Genomic DNA, 17,800 nt, shown 5'->3' with positions numbered 1-17,800 from the left:
AATTTGTAGTTTTGCAAGATTTTTGCATGAGGTTCCTACTAGGAGGGTGTTGCAATAGTCCAGTCTGGATCCAATGATAGCCCTGGCAATGGTGAGGCAATGTAGTAAAAACTCTAAACTTGGTGCAGCAGCCCCCTTCTCTCAGGGCAGAGAGCTTTTATACAGGAGAGTATAAATGCATTTCAATGGGAAAGGAGGTGCAAACATGGCATGGGATTGTCAAGCAACAATGTTTCAGGTGAATGTCCACCGTCTCAGCATTCAAGTCATAGGCAGAGGGTACCTTCATACGCTCCAAAAGCACAATCTGGTTGTCAGCGGAAGACATTTTAAGAAACATTACAATTCCTGCTGTGTAAATTACTTCTATGAATCTCACACGGTTTGCAGTATAACTCGCTTACTAATGCCTACTTCCTTCTGCTAATGTTGCCTCGTCTAGAAAAGCACCTCTTCAAAACACGCTTATGTTTGCCAAAAGGGAAACATGTCAGAGGCTAGATATATGGAAGCGAACACCGTTAGGTAATAAACGGTGAAACCTTCGTGGTTAAGGTATGCACATTAGAATGTAGGGCAAGCCCTGAAATGGTATTAAGGTACTGTTAAACATGGCAGTTAGCATAGACACATTACATCTACTGTGCCCATTACCCACCATTTTGTTTTATCTCTGGTCATCCGCTCCTCCTCCTCCTTTCGATTACGCTCTCTCATGAGTCGCTCTAATTGCCACTTTCTCCATTCCCTCTTCACTAAAACTTACTTTTCCTTCTCATCGTCTTCTCTTAATTTTTCAATCTCTTCTAACTCCCGCCTCCTCCTTTCTTGCTGCTCCTGCTCTTTCTCTTCCTCTTATTGCCTGTCTCTGTGGTCTCTTTCATGTCTCTCTTCTGCCTCCCTTTCCCTTCAGTTTACGTCTTCTATTATCTCTGCCCAAACCTTTGCTTCGTTGTTCCCCTTAAGGCCCTCAATTTCTTTGATCACACCCATTGCTTCTCCTGTTGTATTGCCATCTAACTTTAGGAGGATCTGTCCCCCCACCTATTTGTTTGCGTCTTTGCTCTAGAGCCCCTCCTTTGTGCCCTTCTGTAAGTGGGTCAGTAGTGATTGCTGCACATTCTTGGAGAAACCTCTGCATTGTGACCATGGCTTAGCCAATTAACCCTCTGTGCTTTTCATCGATTCGCGCTATATTTACAAATCGTGTCCTTATAGGGCAGGAGGGTTTTACATAAGTGCTGTAGGGTCATATCTCCCCTGCTGTCCCTGTATGTCTTACCCATCTGCTTGGTCAATTGTTGCAGACCCATCAATATAGAACATGACTCCCCCCTCAAGTGCATTCTCCTGTACCTTACGAGTGACACTGAATTCTGCTAGGTTCACTGTGCAATCATGTGCATAGTCACCTTCCTGTAGAATATCAGCGAGGAAGGTCATTGGATTGACAAGTCTGCATCTCACTACCCTGAGAGCTGGATTGGAAAGTTACACATTGTACCCTGCTGCTCGTTGTGTTGTCAGTGTATTCTGGTCTTTCCAGTATTGTGAAGTGAGCATGCTCCACATCGAGAGTGGTGCTGCACCCCATGGTAACAATGGGTGACTCTTCTCCACTGCTAATGCGGCTGCAGCCAAAGCTTGTTTGCATAGATAATGTCCTCTCATTACTGGATCTAACTTCCCACTGTAGCACGCTAGTGGTTTGTGCCCCAAACTTGTCTTCTGTGCCAGTACTGCTGTCATCACTACCCTGTCGGAGTGTGAGAACAAAAATAATTCCTTTCTATAGTCTGGGATCCCTAACACTGGAGCAGTGCATATCCCTTCTACCAACTCATTAAATGCCTCAGTCATTTCTGTTGTCCATCGTATTAACTTTTCCACTATTTGTGCTTCCTTTAGTGCCCTCAGTAAAGGCTTGGTGTAAGTGCTGTAGTCATAGACCCATGCTCTAGAGTAATTGCACAACCCCCAGAACTGCTGCATCTCTCGGCCTGTTGTGGGTTTTGCTGTCTTGCATATTGCCTCCGCCCTCTCTGGCATCAAATGTCAGCCATTTTGGGAGATCACCTGTCCAATGTATAGCACTTCTGTCTGACAGTACTGAAATTTGGCCTTGTCAACCTTGTACTCCTTGTTAGCTAACACTGTCAACATGTGTACTGTGAAATTCCTACACTGTTCTTCTGTCATGCTGCAGATAAATATGTCATCAACATACTGTATGACTGTGCTCTCCATCTGCACGTTGCCTAGGTCTATCTGCTGGACCCTATTGAATATGGAGGGTGATTCACAGTACCCTTGAGGAAGTCTTGTATGTTTCCGCTTCTTATTTTTATAGAGAAATTAAGTCAAGTTGTTTGAGTCTGGGTGTAGTGGTATAGAGAAGAAAGCATGCTTCAAGTCTATGACCGTGAAGTAGGCATCTTCCATTGGGATGCTGCACGATTGTCAATAGATTCAGAACTAAAGGATATTCTGCTTTGAAATGTGATTAAGAGGTTGCAAGTCCTGTATGAAATGCCAGGACCCCCCCGTTGCTTTCTTAACAGGGTACACAGCCGTGTTGCAGGGTGATTGCACTAGGATGCCTCCCTTGAGAGTGGGTATTGTTTTACTTGTGGTAAAATTGCTCCTGGTTTCAGCTTTATCTTCAAAGCCACTATCCCATTCAGGAGACCTTCATCATAGGAACTTGTAGTCCATAGATTGCTGGGTACCTTGAACAGAACCTCCTCGAGAAAAGTTGGTGGAGACTTCAACGCCATCGCCATTCTCTGTGGTAACTCTCTGTAATGTATTCTCACACAATAGGTGATGCTCATTTCAAAGACCATCTCATGGTCTGATCTGTTGTCCCTGAATAGTTCTGTCATGATGCATACCCCCGGGCATCCAGACCACGTCCATCAGCCCTGGAAGCAGGCATCATGTTGCCTTGAGAAAACCCAACAACCCCTGCTAGGGGCTGTCTGGGTTCAGTCCTGGTGCCTATGGCACCAGGCTCATATGGAACATCAGTCCTGGAGCCATAGGCCATAGGTGCACACTTACCTGATGCAGACCATGCTGCAAGAAGATCCAAGCCCATGTGAGGCCTGAAAGGGACTACTTTACCTTAGGGACTATTTTGTTACTCGGGTGTGGTCGGGGAGGAATACCTACCTGGGACTACTTTGGAGGCTATTTAAACCACGCCCGAAAAGCAGCACACGCTTTGCGTTATTCTGCATCCAGCAGCGTAACGTTCACTGTACCAGCAGCAGCATCCATCCTTCTGCCACGCCCGCCTTGAACCTGGAGCACCTAGAAAGAAGGAAAGAAGCAAAGGCTAGTACAAGAGTATTATATGATTTCTTACCTGATTCCGGATCCATCGCATCTTCAAACCAGAGGAAAGACTTTGTTTTAAATGCGTCGCATCGCCAGCAGCAGCGCCACGCCATACTCACCGTTCCACGCAACATCTCTTTGATCCGGCGCTACCTCCATCTTTACATCGCCGAATCCCGGCACCTAAGGGGGACAAGAAACAACAAGGTGAGCAGAGAGAACAAACAGCGACAATCTTTTTAGCCGCCATATGCTTACCTGATATTACCTCCGGAGGTATTATTCATCAGCACGCCACATCTTCTTATGCCGCACTTGTAAGAAAAGGAGAAAGCAGCAAGTTTAACCCTTGGCATTACTTACCGGACAGTGTTGGGTAACACAGACTTTTACCGGAGCGCTTTCAGCTGTCAATCTTCTTATTGGGTCAAAGCTGCAAGATAAAAAGAGGAATTGGACAGGAGTGAATTCCAGACATTTTGAACTCTTATGAACTATATACTTACGGCTCTTCGCCAGGAACTTTTGGAGTCAGGATTCGTCTACAACTCTTCCAATATCTTCAGGCCAGTGAAGTAACTGGTCATCAACGCGCCCCTGCGTTCTTCGCAGGATGGAGGGCTCATCCTTCAAGAACATAAGGTGAGATTGCTGAGAGGGCACTTCAGAGGTGATTAGTGGGGAGGACAGTTGGGCTGCTATCACTTGAATCCACAAGTGGCTAAATCCATCTCTCCACTTGTAGGAGAATATTTCAATGGGTCAAGCAGACAAGATTAGGAGGGCAGATCCAGTCAGTCATCGCTGCACTACGCATCACGTGGATGGAGGACGCCGCAGTCCGGGTCCGACCGACACCCCTGTGGGAGCCAGGTGAGCGTAACAGAATGCAAAGCCTATCTACAAATCCCCACCCGGGCGTTATGGAAACCTCAGAAACTGACCAACTGGCCCAACTATTGGGGGAACTTAGGGCGGAAGTGCACTCTGCTCGCCAAGAGACTAATGCCCTCAGAAGAGAACTAATTGTATCGAAGGAGCACACAGATGATCTTGCTAGACAACTGCTGCAAAATCAAGCTGGACAAGCACCCCTACCTGGTTCCAGGGGAAATCCAGCTCCTGTGTTATAGAGTAATCCTGTGCAAATAAACCTACCAGGAAATATTCCATTAGCTCCACCAGAACACTTTGCCGGAGATCCCAAAAGGTTCGCTGTGTTTATGAACCAATGCCGCTTGCACTTTTTATGCAGGCCAGGAGCCTTCCCAAATGATCAAGCCAAGGTAGCCTTTGTATTGTCATATCTCAGCGGCAGTGCAGCTGATTGGTCATTTGCACTAGTTACTCAGGATGACCCAATTCTTCGGGATTTTATGGGCTTTCAAACGAGCATGGAAAGACTATTTGCCCGGCACTCCCAAGGACAGGCCCTGGATAACAAACTTTTGTCCCTAGGACAGGGTAACCAGAATCTGCTAACCTATATTGCAACCTTCAATAGATTGATAGTGGAAACCGGATGGCCTGATGAAAAACGAATTACATTGTTTCATCGTGGACTTCGGGGAGAACTTAAAGACGTCTTGGCTCAAGTTGTGAACCCACCTCAGGACTGCGCAGAGTTTATAGACTTAGTGGTCCAGCTGGATCATCGACTCCAGAATAGAAAGGCTGATCGAGCAAAGTTCGAAAATCGGGTATTGGTTAAATTCAACGTTGCCCCCAAAGGAACAGATGCATCAGAACCTATGCAAATAGGGGGGGTCAAAGGACCCTTAACTCAAAAGGAAAGAGGAAGAAGAAGACAGATGCAATTGTGTCCGCACTGTGGAACCTCAGGACATTTTCTACAGGATTGCCCTATAAAACCACCCAAGAAGGGGGTAGGAGATGCTGATAAAAGCCCAAAAGAGCCTGATTCAGAAAATGACCACGCCCGACAAGCGTATAGGTCCGCTTGCCGAGCTTAAAGAAGGACACTCAGACCTTGCACCTGATCATACCAATGGTCCTAATTGATCCTAGATAACCCTCACGTATGCACGCAGTAAGGGCATACATTGATAGTGGGGCCATAGGGAACTATATGGACCACGAATTGGCTTCAAGGATGAATCTACCTCTTTGCAAAAAGACCACTTCGGATGTCATCACCACAGTCGATGGAACTGAAATTGCCTCTGGGCCTGTAACTCATTCCACTACAGAGATGACACTGTTGGGTCAAAATGGGCATTGAGAGACTATTGTGTCTGATTTAATCAAAGCCCCGCAGTTTCAAATAATACTGGGGATGCCGTGGTTGGAAACACATAATCCTTGTATTGAATGGCGAGAGAAGAGAATAACCTTCCCGGATTGTGCACACACCTGTTACCCGGAGAAAACCCAGAACAAAGGCCTGGCCACAGTCATCAACCCAATCGTGCAGATACCTCAGGAGTATCAAGAATTTCAGGATGTTTTTCAAAAAGAACAGGCGAATACATTACCACCTCACAGATCGTACGATTGTCAAATTGACCTTCTACCCGGTGCACAACCCCCATGCAGTAGAATCTACGCCCTCACGGAACCTGAAAATCTTCACCTACGGCAATACTTGGACCAATACCTGGCTAATGGCTTTATTCGCCCTTCCAAGTCTCCTGCATCCTCAGCTTTGTTCTTCATGCCAAAAAAGGAAGGTGACCTTAGAACGCGCATAGACTACCGCGCATTAAATCAGATTACGGTAAAAAAACGGTACCCACTGCCTCTGATCCCCGAATTACTAGACCAAGTAAACGATGCTTGTATCCACACTAAGTTAGATCTCCGAGGGGCATATCATCTGGTACGTGTAAAGAAAGGCGACGAATGGTAGACGGCCTTTCGCACCAAGTACGGATTATTCGAGTATCAGGTGATGCCCTTCGGGTTGTGCAATGCACCAGCAGCCTTCCATTATTTTATGAACGATGTCCTTCGTGAACTCATTGATGTCTGTGTTGTCGTATACATAGACGATATCCTTGTGTACTCCTCCTCAGAATCAGACCATGTTAAGCACGTACGTACAGTCCTTGAGAAACTACGCCAGCACAAGTTATATGCAAAATTGAAAAAATGTGTTTTTCATGTTACGGAAGTTGAATTCCTTGGATTTATCTTGACTCCAAAAGGAGTCCGAATGGACTCACGAAAGGTGGACGCAATTCTCAAGTGGCCATCACCTAGTTCAGTTAAAGGGGTACAAAGCATGCTCGGATTTGCCAATTTCTACCGCAGATTCATTCTGGACTTCTCACATGTTGTACATCCCATCACAGCACTTTTGCGAAAGAACAAATGTTTCTTGTGGACCGAAGAGGCGGAAAAGGCCTTCCAAGAGCTGAAAGCGAAATTCACGTCTGCGCCTGTCTTAAAGCATCCACGCCCAGAGCTTCCATACATAGTGGAAACTGATGCATCCAGTTTAGCCATGGGAGCTGTCCTGTCCCAGAAGGATCCTGAAACTGGTCAACTTCACCCAGTGGCATTTTGGTCCAGAAAGTTTTCAGCACCCGAGTTAAACTATGCGGTTACCGAAAAAGAGTTATTAGCCATCAAATCCGCTTTTAAGGCTTGGCAACACTATCTTCTCAGTGCCAGGCATACCATTACTGTAATCACCAATCACCGGAACTTGCAGTATCTAAAAACAGCCAAAGCCCAATCATCGCGCCAACTTCGATGGGCATTGTTCTTTGCCGAATTCCATTTTGTGATCACTTATCGACCAGGCTGTAAAAATGGCAAGGCAGATGCCTTATCCCGAATAGGAATGGAAGAAGCATATGCGATCCCGGAGCCAGTGCCTTTAATTTCTGAACAAAGAATTCTTGGCATAACTACTTTACAGACACTAGAAGAAATTAATTTAAAAATCCAACAACTCTTTGATCCAGCAGCCCTGAAGGACTGGGTAAAGAAATGCCTGGATTACTCAGTCATCAATGATCTACTCTAGTATCAACGATGACTATTTCTACCACACAAGGAATTACAGGAACTTGTCATCTCCAATTATCATGACACCCTGATGGAAGGTCACCCAGGTATCGCAAAAACAGAAGCTAAAATTAAGAGACAATTCTGGTGGCCCACCTGGCGAAAAGGTATAAAGTCATTTGTGATGTCTTGTGGCATTTGCACCCAAAACAAAAGTCAGAAGAAAAAACCAGCTGGCCTTTTACAACCTTTGGATATTCCACCTACACCATGGCACACCTTGTCTTTAGACTTTATTACTGATCTACCTCCATGTAATGGATTTAACACCATTCTAGTTATCGTGGATCTTTTTTCCAAGATGGCCCACTTTATTCCTTTGAAGGGATTACCTTCTGCTTCAATTCTGGCCAAGGAGTTCCTCGAAAACTTCGTTTGGATACACAGGTTTCCTTCCGTATTGGTCTCTGACCGAGGTAGTCTATTCATTTCACATTTTTGGAAGAAATGTTGCCAATTAGCGCAAATCGACGTAAGGTTATCAACCAGTCACCATCCCCAGACCGATGGTCAGACGGAGAGGACCAACCAGACCCTTGAACAGTACCTACGTTGCATGCTTCACCAGACCGAAAGTAATTGGAAAGATATTTTATGGATTTCCGACTATGCATACAATAACTCTGTACATTCAGGAACCGGACAAAGCCCCTTTTATACCATATATGGACACCACCCTCAAACCTCAGAACTCGATTCTCCTCACCACTTAGAAATGCCTGCAGTTAGTCATTTACATTCTACTATTACACAAGCCTTCAAGGAAGCAACAGAACATTTGAAGCAAGCAAAAGAGAAATACAAGAAAAATGCTGATCTACATAGAAGTGAAACCCCACAGTACCAAATTGGAGATCAGGTTTGGGTAGCTACAAAACACATACCTCTGAAAGGAACTCGGACTTTCAATCGCAGATATTTGGGACCTTACACCATTAAGGCCATTATCAACCCGGTGGCCGTCAAACTGGAATTACCCTCCAATATGTGAATTCATCCTGTCTTTCATGTTTCACTTTTAAAACCAGTTCAACCAAGAACAAGATAACCAAACCACCAGATCCTATCTTGATAGATGGAGAACCTGAATTCGAGGTGAAAAACATCCTGGACTCCAAGGTGGTTAAATCAAAACTTTTTTACTTAATCGATTGGAAAGGTTACGGGCCACAGGAAAGGTCATGAGAGCCTAGTGACCACGTTCATGCACCACGATTAGTGAAGAGATTCCATCGGGACTTCCAAGACAAACCACGACCAAGGGGAGGAACGACTTTAGGAGGGGCCTTGAGGGGAAGTGCTGTCATGATGCATACCCCCGGGCATCCAGACCACCTCCATCAGCCCCGGGAGCAGGCATCATGTTGCCTTGAGAAAACCCAGCAACCCCTGCTAGGGGCTGTCTGGGTTCAGTCCTGGCGCCTATGGCGCCAGGCTCATATGGGACATCAGTCCTGGCGCCATAGGCGCCAGGCTCATAGGTGCACACTTACCTGATGCAGACCATGCTGCAAGAAGATCCAAGCCTATGTGAGGCCTGAAAGGGACTACTTTACCTTAAGGACTATTTTGTTACTCGGGTGTGGTCAGGGAGGAATACCTACCTGGGACTACTTTGGAGGCTATTTAAACCACGCCCGAAGAGCAGCACACGCTTCACATTATTCTGCATCCAGCAGCGTAACGTTCACCGTGCCAGCAGCAGCATCCAGCCTTCTGCCACGCCCGCCTCGAACCTGGAGCACCTAGAAAGAAGGAAAGAAGCAAAGGTTAGAACACGTGTATTACCTGATTTCTTACCTGATTCCGGATCCATCGCATCTTCAAACCAGAGGAAAGACTTTGTTTTAAATGCGTCGCATCGCCAGCAGCAGCGCCACGCCATACTCACCGTTCCACGCAACATCTCTTTGATCCGGCGCTACCTCCATCTTTACATCGCCGAATCCCGGCACCTAAGGGGGACAAGAAACAACCAGGTGAGCAGAGAGAACAGAGACAATCTCTTTAGCCGCCATATGCTTACCTGATTTTATCGCCGGAGGTATTATTCATCAGCACACCACATCTTCTTATGCCGCACCTGTAAGAAAAGGAGAAAGCAGCAAGTTTAACCCTTGGCATTTCTTACCGGACAGTGTTGGGTAACACAGACTTTTACCAGAGCACTTTCAGCTGTCAATCTTCTTATTGGGTCAAAGCTGCAAGATAAAAAGAGGAATTGGACAGGAGTGAATTCCATACATTTTGAACTCTTACGAACTATATACTTACGGCTCTTCGCCAGGACCTTTTGGAGTCAGGATTCGTCTACAACTCTTCCAATATCTTCAGGCCAGTGAAGTAACTGGTCATCAACGCGTCCCTGCATTCTTCGCAGGATGGAGGGCTTATCCTCCAAGAACATAAGGTGAGATTGCTGAGAGGGCACTTCAGAGGTGATTAGTGGGGAGGACAGTGGGGGTGCTATCACTTGAATCCACAAGTGGCTAAATCCATCTCTCCACTTGTAGGAGAATATTTCTACGGGTCAAGCAGACAAGATTAGGAGGGCAGATCCAGTCAAACATCGCTGCACTACGCTTCACGTTGGTGGAGGCTGCAGCAGTCCGGGTCTGACCGACGCCCCTATGAGGGCTACGTGAGCGTTACAAGTTCTTGATCTGTGACTGTGGTCAGCCTGTACCCTTCAGCTATGGTGATAAGTGCTCGCCATAGTCGTCCAGTTCCATCTCTCCCACGCCCTGCTAATCACTCATCTCCCACAATCACTGCCTCTATTTGGAGTGGCACTATCATCTCTTCCTCTTTGTCTTAATGTATCTCTCATCTGAACAAGTACTCATTTGGAAGGTGCCACATATTTCCCTGAATCCCTGGGAGCCATGCTATTACAATCTCAGTCCCATATTGGAACAGCTCCTCCTCCACTGGCACACCCCTCTGTACCCTTTGTCCACAATGTTCTTGAATAATTTCTCTTACATTAAGAAGGTGTATCCCAAGTGTAGAGCACACTATCCCCTTCTCAGTGATTGAAATGGTCATCTTGAGCCTGCTCATGATGTCTGTCCCCATTTTATATACATGTGTCTGCCAGTAATAGAGTAGGGGCAAGGATAGATCATGTTCCCGTATAGAAAGTTCAATATTGTCTGTAAAAGGAATCACTTCTGTCACTCCAGAGATCTCTTGAGCATTCATGGCATCGCCTGACAAATTATATGTCCCCTCCCGGATGCAGGACTTAGTTGCCCTTGTGTCTACAAGAAAGGAAAAATGTTGTGTCACCTATCATCACCCCTATATGTGGTTCCTCTGCAGGGTTGGGTGTACTTGATAGGATGGAACACATCAAGTCCTTCTGTGGGCTGTCTTATTGAGGGTGTAGGAACATATTGTTCCCCAGGAATGGATTGCCTCCCACTTAAGTGACCCCCCCCAGGTTTCTAATGGGGGTCGATTTCATGGAGTCCAGGCGTGCCAATGTCCCGTCATTCGGTTGGATGATTTTTGTGTCTCCGGTATCTGTGTTGTCATGTATATGTGCTGCATGTTACCTCGCATCTGTGGCATCTGTGATGGCTGCAAATGCTGCAGTATAGGTGCTTTTAGTTGTGGTGCCGGCGTCATGGACTGGTGTGTCTGCAGATATGCACTTGGCGTCTGTTCTTGTTGCGTTGTCTGGTCCTGTGTGTAGTGCTTGTCCTGTTCCCCATGGTATATCATCTGGTATGGCATTGCCCCATTCTGTGGTATTCCCCTGCTGCTGCACACTTTCGAAATGGATCCTATCTGTCTGAATACCCAGCATTGGGGTGGCTCTCTCCCCTGTCCTTGGGAACCCCCTGAGAATCCCCCTGGGCCCTGCTGCATCTGCTGTCCGTACCTTCGAAACCCCCATGGAAATCCCCCTTGGTTATGATGTACCTGTGGCCCATACCCACGTCCTCTAGGTGGCCCCCTCTTCCTCAGAATCCATGCTGCGCATTTTACCACCCCATGAATCCTCCTTCCATGGGTAGCAGTGCATTCTGCACCTGTGGTGCCCCCTGTCCTCCAGTGCTCATCAGAACCACCCCTTCTATGGCATATTTGGATAGCTTTCTTTGTTCACTTCCTCTTGCTTCCTTTCCTTGCACTTTTCCCTCACAGTTTCTTGCAGTAACCTACAATGGTGTACTATCATGAGTTGTATTTCTGCCCACGGTTTGGCCTCCATGCCTACTAATTTCTTAAGCTGCTTCTGTACCATTTCTGGCAACCCTTGGCACAATATGTGATAAAATAATGCCACTGATTTATCCCATGGTTATCGCCTTTCAAATTGCCAAATCTCTTGAATCGCCTGAATATATTGTAAGGGATCTTCCTCTTCACCCATTTTGAGTGCCATAATCGCACTGATGTCTGATTGTCTGGGTATTTTGTCCAGAGAGGTTGCCATACGGCTACTCAGCAGTTCGCAAATGGCGAACCATCGTATGATGTATCCTGATTGATTACTCCTGGGTAACCCGCCCTTCTCCATACGTCATCAGCGGCCTCCCCAGAAATTGACACTAATAGCCCTTTTACGTCCCCTACGGCTAATTTCTGTTCCACTGTCATCCTCTCCATTTTGTATATTCACTTCCCTGCACCCACGGTTAACAAGGGTAGCCTATTCCTTAAATGTTCCTTATCTATGTGTTTCCATGGTATATATTGTGGAACCCAATCTCCCTATTCGCTCCTTGAGTCAATTGGATCAGTCTGTCTGCTTCCCAAGTATCTTTTAAGCCTGTGCATGCCATGACCATCTCCCCCTTCCTTTGCCCTGTGAGGTCCCTAAGTCTGTCAATGTATGGGAGCAAGTCATCAAAGCCGTGTGATGTGTCTCTGGGAAGTGGTGATCGATCATCCCTATCACCCTTAAATGCCCCTGTATTCTTTGCCCCTTCCCATGCTATGCTTTTCTCTGCACTGTTCCCAGTGGATCTGTGCGTGGGTCACCCTCTTCCCTCATCCCCACTTCCCTGCAAATCCTCTCCTGAGCCGCTGTCCATATCACTACAAAAATCGTCCATGAAGCTCAGCGTACTAGAGGTGTGTCTTTGCTGGGCTTCCCTCCGAAGTCAATATCAATCAAGTCTTGTCTGCCTCCTCCCACACACGACACCAGGTCTGTCCTGTCCGATAAGGTGGCAACCCTATGCTGTGTAGTCATGCTGTCTGGCTCTGTTCACCTACCGCCACCCATTTTGTCATCTACTGTGCCCATTGCCCACCATTTCGTTTTATCTCTGATCGTCAGCTCATCCGCCTCCTTTCGATTACGCTCTCGCATGAGTCGCTCTAATTGCCACTTTCTCCATTCCCTCTCCACTAAAACTTGCTTTTCCTTCTCATCGTCTTCTCTTAATTTTTCGATCTCTTCTAACTCCCGCCTCCTCCTTTCTTGCTGCTACTGCTTTTTCTCTTCCTCTTTTTGCCTGTCTCTGCGGTCTCTTTCATGTCTCTCTTCTGCCTCCCTTTCCCTTCAGTTTACTTCTTCTATTATCTCTGCCCAAACCTTTGCTTCGCTGTTCCCCTTAAGGCCCTCCATTTCTTTGATCACACCCATTGCCTCTCCCGTTGTATTCCCATCTAACTTTAGGAGGATCTGTCCCCCACCTATTTGTTTGCGGCTATGCTCTATAGCCCCTCCTTTGTGCCCTTCTGTAAGTGGGTCAGTAGTGATTGCTGCACATTCTTGGAGAAATCTCTGCATTGTGACCATGGCTTAGCCAATTTACCCTCTGTGCTTTTCATCGATTTGCGCCATATTTACAAATCGTGTCCTTATAGGACCGGGAGGGTCTTACATAAGTGCTGTAGGGTTGTATCTTTCCCGCACTTCCCTTGGTACATTGCTCTTATACTAACTTGACCTTAAATCGAGGCTTTCGACACTCCATTATTGGTAAATCACAATAAAATAACAGTTCTTTCAATCTTTCTCAAGCCTCTCTGGCCCCAAAACAGTCTGTCAGACGTGCTCTGCGCACTGCCCTCTGCAATTCTATGCCTCTGTAGGCACACTCCCGACTCTCGCGCATGCACCTTCCAAACACTTCCACTGGACAACCTCCTCTGTCAATCTCAAGTTTCTCAACACCGGTTCAACAACACCTCTTTCTCTACAAGTCCTATGCACACACCTAAGGGGTGACGTCACCAACCCACTAGGTAAGGTAGTGCTAACGATCAAAGCACACAATGCTAGAACCCCGTTGCACAAAAATATACACAACCCCAACTTGAACCCACAGCTGTCTTCCTGCCTCCTAATAGGGGATACCAATATTCTTTTGTGTTCAATCTGTACCTACAGTGTCGCCTTGTAGATAAAACGCCTCCACGATACTTAATCAGCCAAATCACCTTCCGCAATCTAGGCCAGCTCCCTTTGCTACACCTTAAGCAGGGATACCATCATCTATGACCCAAGCTAAAATGCCCAACCCACAGGGAATCCAATATTCACACAACTTCTGACTTCTGTCATCAGTGCACTTAAGTAAATCATCTGAGTTATTCACCAGAACCTTTTACCTCAAGACCAAATTTGCTCTAACCCCAAAAATTACATCTACCTCTGCTCCGTTCCCTACTATACTTGACAATACTCGACAATACTAGACAATACTCCAAAGATACTGAACAATACTCAATACCACCCTCGCACCTTCGTTACTTTCCCGTTCCCCTCAATTGCTGTGTGGCTGAGTCAATACTTACACTCCGTGATCTGCTCATGCTGCTCAGCTGCCGGGTCTACCAAAGCTGCTATGCCGCCGCTTTGGTCTGCTGGACTCCTCACGGACCCCGCGCAGGATATTTCCAAGCTGGCTCCTGAAGGCCTTTACATACAGTGCGTTTTCCCCATCTTTTAAAAACCCACAAGGTGTCCCACAGCCCTCTGGGTGCTGCGGCGGTACAGCTGGCTCCATGCTCAACTGGTGTAGCCCCACCGTCCTCTGCTACCAACTTATTGGTGAGATTTTGATATGCCAAAGGTCTGGGGGTTGCTCTCCCAAGGGCCCGGAGCAGCGGGCCCAAATGGTATCTCAAATCTGATCTTTAGATCTGATGAGGTCTCATGGTCAAGAACACTTGTTTCTCTTTTGAAGAACGTTATTGCTTGCAGGAGACATCCGGATAGCTGGACTACGGCCATAGTTATATCCATTTAACAGGAAGGGCAATCGGACTAATCCTGCTAACTATCGTCCGATTGCCCTTCTTGATGCAAATAGCAAGATTTTTGTTTAGGATGGATTAATAGATCTGGAACGCTTGGCTGAGAACAATGGCATTTTGGATAAATGCTAAATCAGCTTTAGGAAGGGCATGTCAGCCACTTTATATGGCCTTATTTTCAACATGGTATGGGACTGTTCCTGGAAAGCTGGAAGCCCCCCTATTGAATATGGCCATGGTGGACGTGTCCAAAGCCTTCAATACCATAAACAGATCTCGCCTTTGGGAAAAATTAAGATCAAGGTGTATTCCCCCTGGCCTACTTGCTATAATTGTCTATCTTCATCAGAACAAGAATATTCAGGTCAGGCCGGACACACAAGGGAACCTGTCAATTCCAATAAATACAGAAAGAGGAGTAAGAAAGTGATGCATACTTCCGCTGTGTCTATTTAATTTGTATTCAGCTGCCCTGAATGAGTCTTTGTGTAAATATGCGTTGGCTAGCCCCAAGATCGGTCTGCTAAATATCATTTGGTTGCCATATGCCCGTGATATAATTCTGCTGGATTTCACATTCTGTGGAATCCAACGGCTGCTGACAGTGATGGGTAGTTATGCCGAAAAAAGTGATCTCCTCATAAACCCTGGAAAGCCCCAGATCATGAGGTTTTCTGATTTAGCAAGAAACAGGGCAGAATATAGATGGTCTGTGAACACGCAAACCCTGGTATTGACCAGGGAATAGATCTACTTGGGCTTCCGAATGACTCCCTACCCTAAGAAGAAACTGGTGGAGGACAGGCTGAATGCTAAAGTGTATCACATTTTACCCCAATGAAGAACATCAAAAGTTGGCACTGCAAATTCCCAGTCTTACCATTGACTAAGTTTTATAAGGGCAAAATCATACCTGCTCTTCTCTATGGCATGGATGTAGAGTCACAGGCTTAACTGGGAGCGGTTAGAGGGACGAATTTTTAAAGGGAGTACTAAAAAATAAATATAATAAATAAATAAAACTTCCTCATTCCCTCCCTATTTCCTCTCTCCATTATGAACTGGGTTTGAACTCTTTAAGGTATTTATGTTTTGGAGATTATTGCAATTGTATCGATCTGTTAAATGTCCAAAGGAAAATAATTTGTTTGTGTAAGTGCTCTTGTAGGAGACTAGATGGGTTAGTACCTATCTGAGGAAATTAACAACATGTTTAATGAATATCTTAAGCCTGGAGTCCAAAACCCTGAAAGATCTAATGGATGACCTCATTAAATTAAAGAAGCATTGATGGAGACGGACTGGATAAGAACTATTGATGAGGTCCGTTCTTTGAACTTACATGGGAGTTATTCTCTTTTGGACAATCCCAAAGGTGTGGTGCCAGCCTATTTAACGCGATTTCCAGATTCTACAGGAAGAGACATGCACTTAAGGTTTCGCTTGAACTTGTTACCAACAGGGGAGATTGTGGCAAGTAGAGTAAAGGTGAAAGTTACGAATGAAGGTTGCTCTCTAAGCAAGTGTCATACGAAACAGTCTTTATGCCACATCTTCACTAAGTGCAAGAATTTTTAAAATATGCCTTTGCCCGCTTTACTCGTAAGGAAAACTGGTTGTAGACAGATTAATTCTGTCAAAGACTGTCATTATCAAACTCATGAAAGTACTAAGAACTCTTGAGTTGACTACTTAAGGGAGAAATGCAATAAGTTTGAAAACCCGACGACTAGTCGGATAAAGTGTAATGAATTCTTTTTCATTAGTGTAATGTACTGATTTTGTTTTAGCGGATGTGAAAAGTCATTATTTGGCTTTAACACATTAATAATGTTTCTTTATAAAAGACACTTAATATAACGTGTTGTTTCAGTGGTGAAAAATGTGTAAAAACATGTTGTTGATCAGGTTGGGAGGAAGAATGATTTAGAGGTAATTATTATTGCCATCATTTTTGTGAGAACACCTTAATAAGGGGCAGTGCTGGCAAGCCTCGGGATGGTCTTCTAACAGTCAGTATGAAGGGGGCAGCGTTAGTATACATTGTTGAAGAAACATCCACACTTGGCAGCTTTCTAGTGCATTGAGACTACTAAAGGATATATGTTGTTCTAACAACCAGAAGTACACACTGTCAATAAAGACAGATTTAGGAACTGCTAGTGTACATGCTCATACAATCTTGACTACATTTGCTTTTGGAATGTATTTGAATGTCATCTTTAAAATCAGGTGTATGGCCCACTTCAGCCATGAACAAAAAGGGTTGTAGGCCATGCCCCCAATTCCATGACTCCACCTTGGTGTTTCTCCTTTCCAAATGGTTCAAAGCTGCCAGCGAGCACATCTGTACCTACAAACCATGGAATCAAGATCAACCTTGTGGGCAAGATTGGGAGAGCACAGGAGGAGCACAGGGAAAAGGGGAAGTGAGGGAGTTCGGATTAAGGGGAGAGAAAAATAAGGCGTGGACTTGCTAGGGATATTTATGCAGTTGTTACGATTCGCTTCCTTTGCTCCTGTTCCCACCACATGGGGGCATGATTTGGGATTTATTCCATACTGTACTTTCCTTCCGACCTTATGCTACAGTGCTGTGATGAATTGGGAGCGCTAAATCCTTATTTTCCAAATAACTTCCCTTCCGGATCCATTCCAGGTTTTTGGCAGCCAGTCTGCTGCTTTAATCAAATGACTTTGCTTCCCAGAATGGCTGGCCCACAGCTTCATCTCCACCCTTGCAGGACAAGGCTGGGTGGAGGATAGGCAACACCTGTGGCTGCAGGTGCAGCAAGCAGCACACCTGCGGTGTGTGTTCGTTAAGCAGGTTTAAAAGCCTCAGTTTGCTTCAGTCCAGCGCTGGTGATTGATGCAGTGTTCCTGTTTGTGACTGGTCCCTTGTTCCTGGTTCTTAGCCTTGTGCCTAGTTCCAAGTTTCTATTCCTTGTTCCTTATCCTTGGATTTCAAATTTATGTGCTTAATTTATTTCTGCTTCCCAGATTCCCTTTCTGTCTTCCTCTGTTTGCAGGCAGCATTTCTCAGTGCTTTCCCTTTTGTTGCAGCCCAGTTTGCCTGTGTTCTATATTTCTGTGACTTTGTCCTTTGCTGTTGTAAACCTTGATACTTTAGTCTTTCTTCTTTATAGATTAGCTTCCTGCCTTTTTCCTTGGATGGGTGGGGGAAGTTTGCCCTTGTAAT

Source organism: Ambystoma mexicanum, chromosome 3p (genome assembly GCF_040938575.1).
Source record: "Ambystoma mexicanum isolate Mex_15411 chromosome 3p, UKY_AmexF1_1, whole genome shotgun sequence".
NCBI lineage: Eukaryota > Metazoa > Chordata > Amphibia > Caudata > Ambystomatidae > Ambystoma > Ambystoma mexicanum.
Note: the sequence above shows the minus strand (reverse complement) of the source record.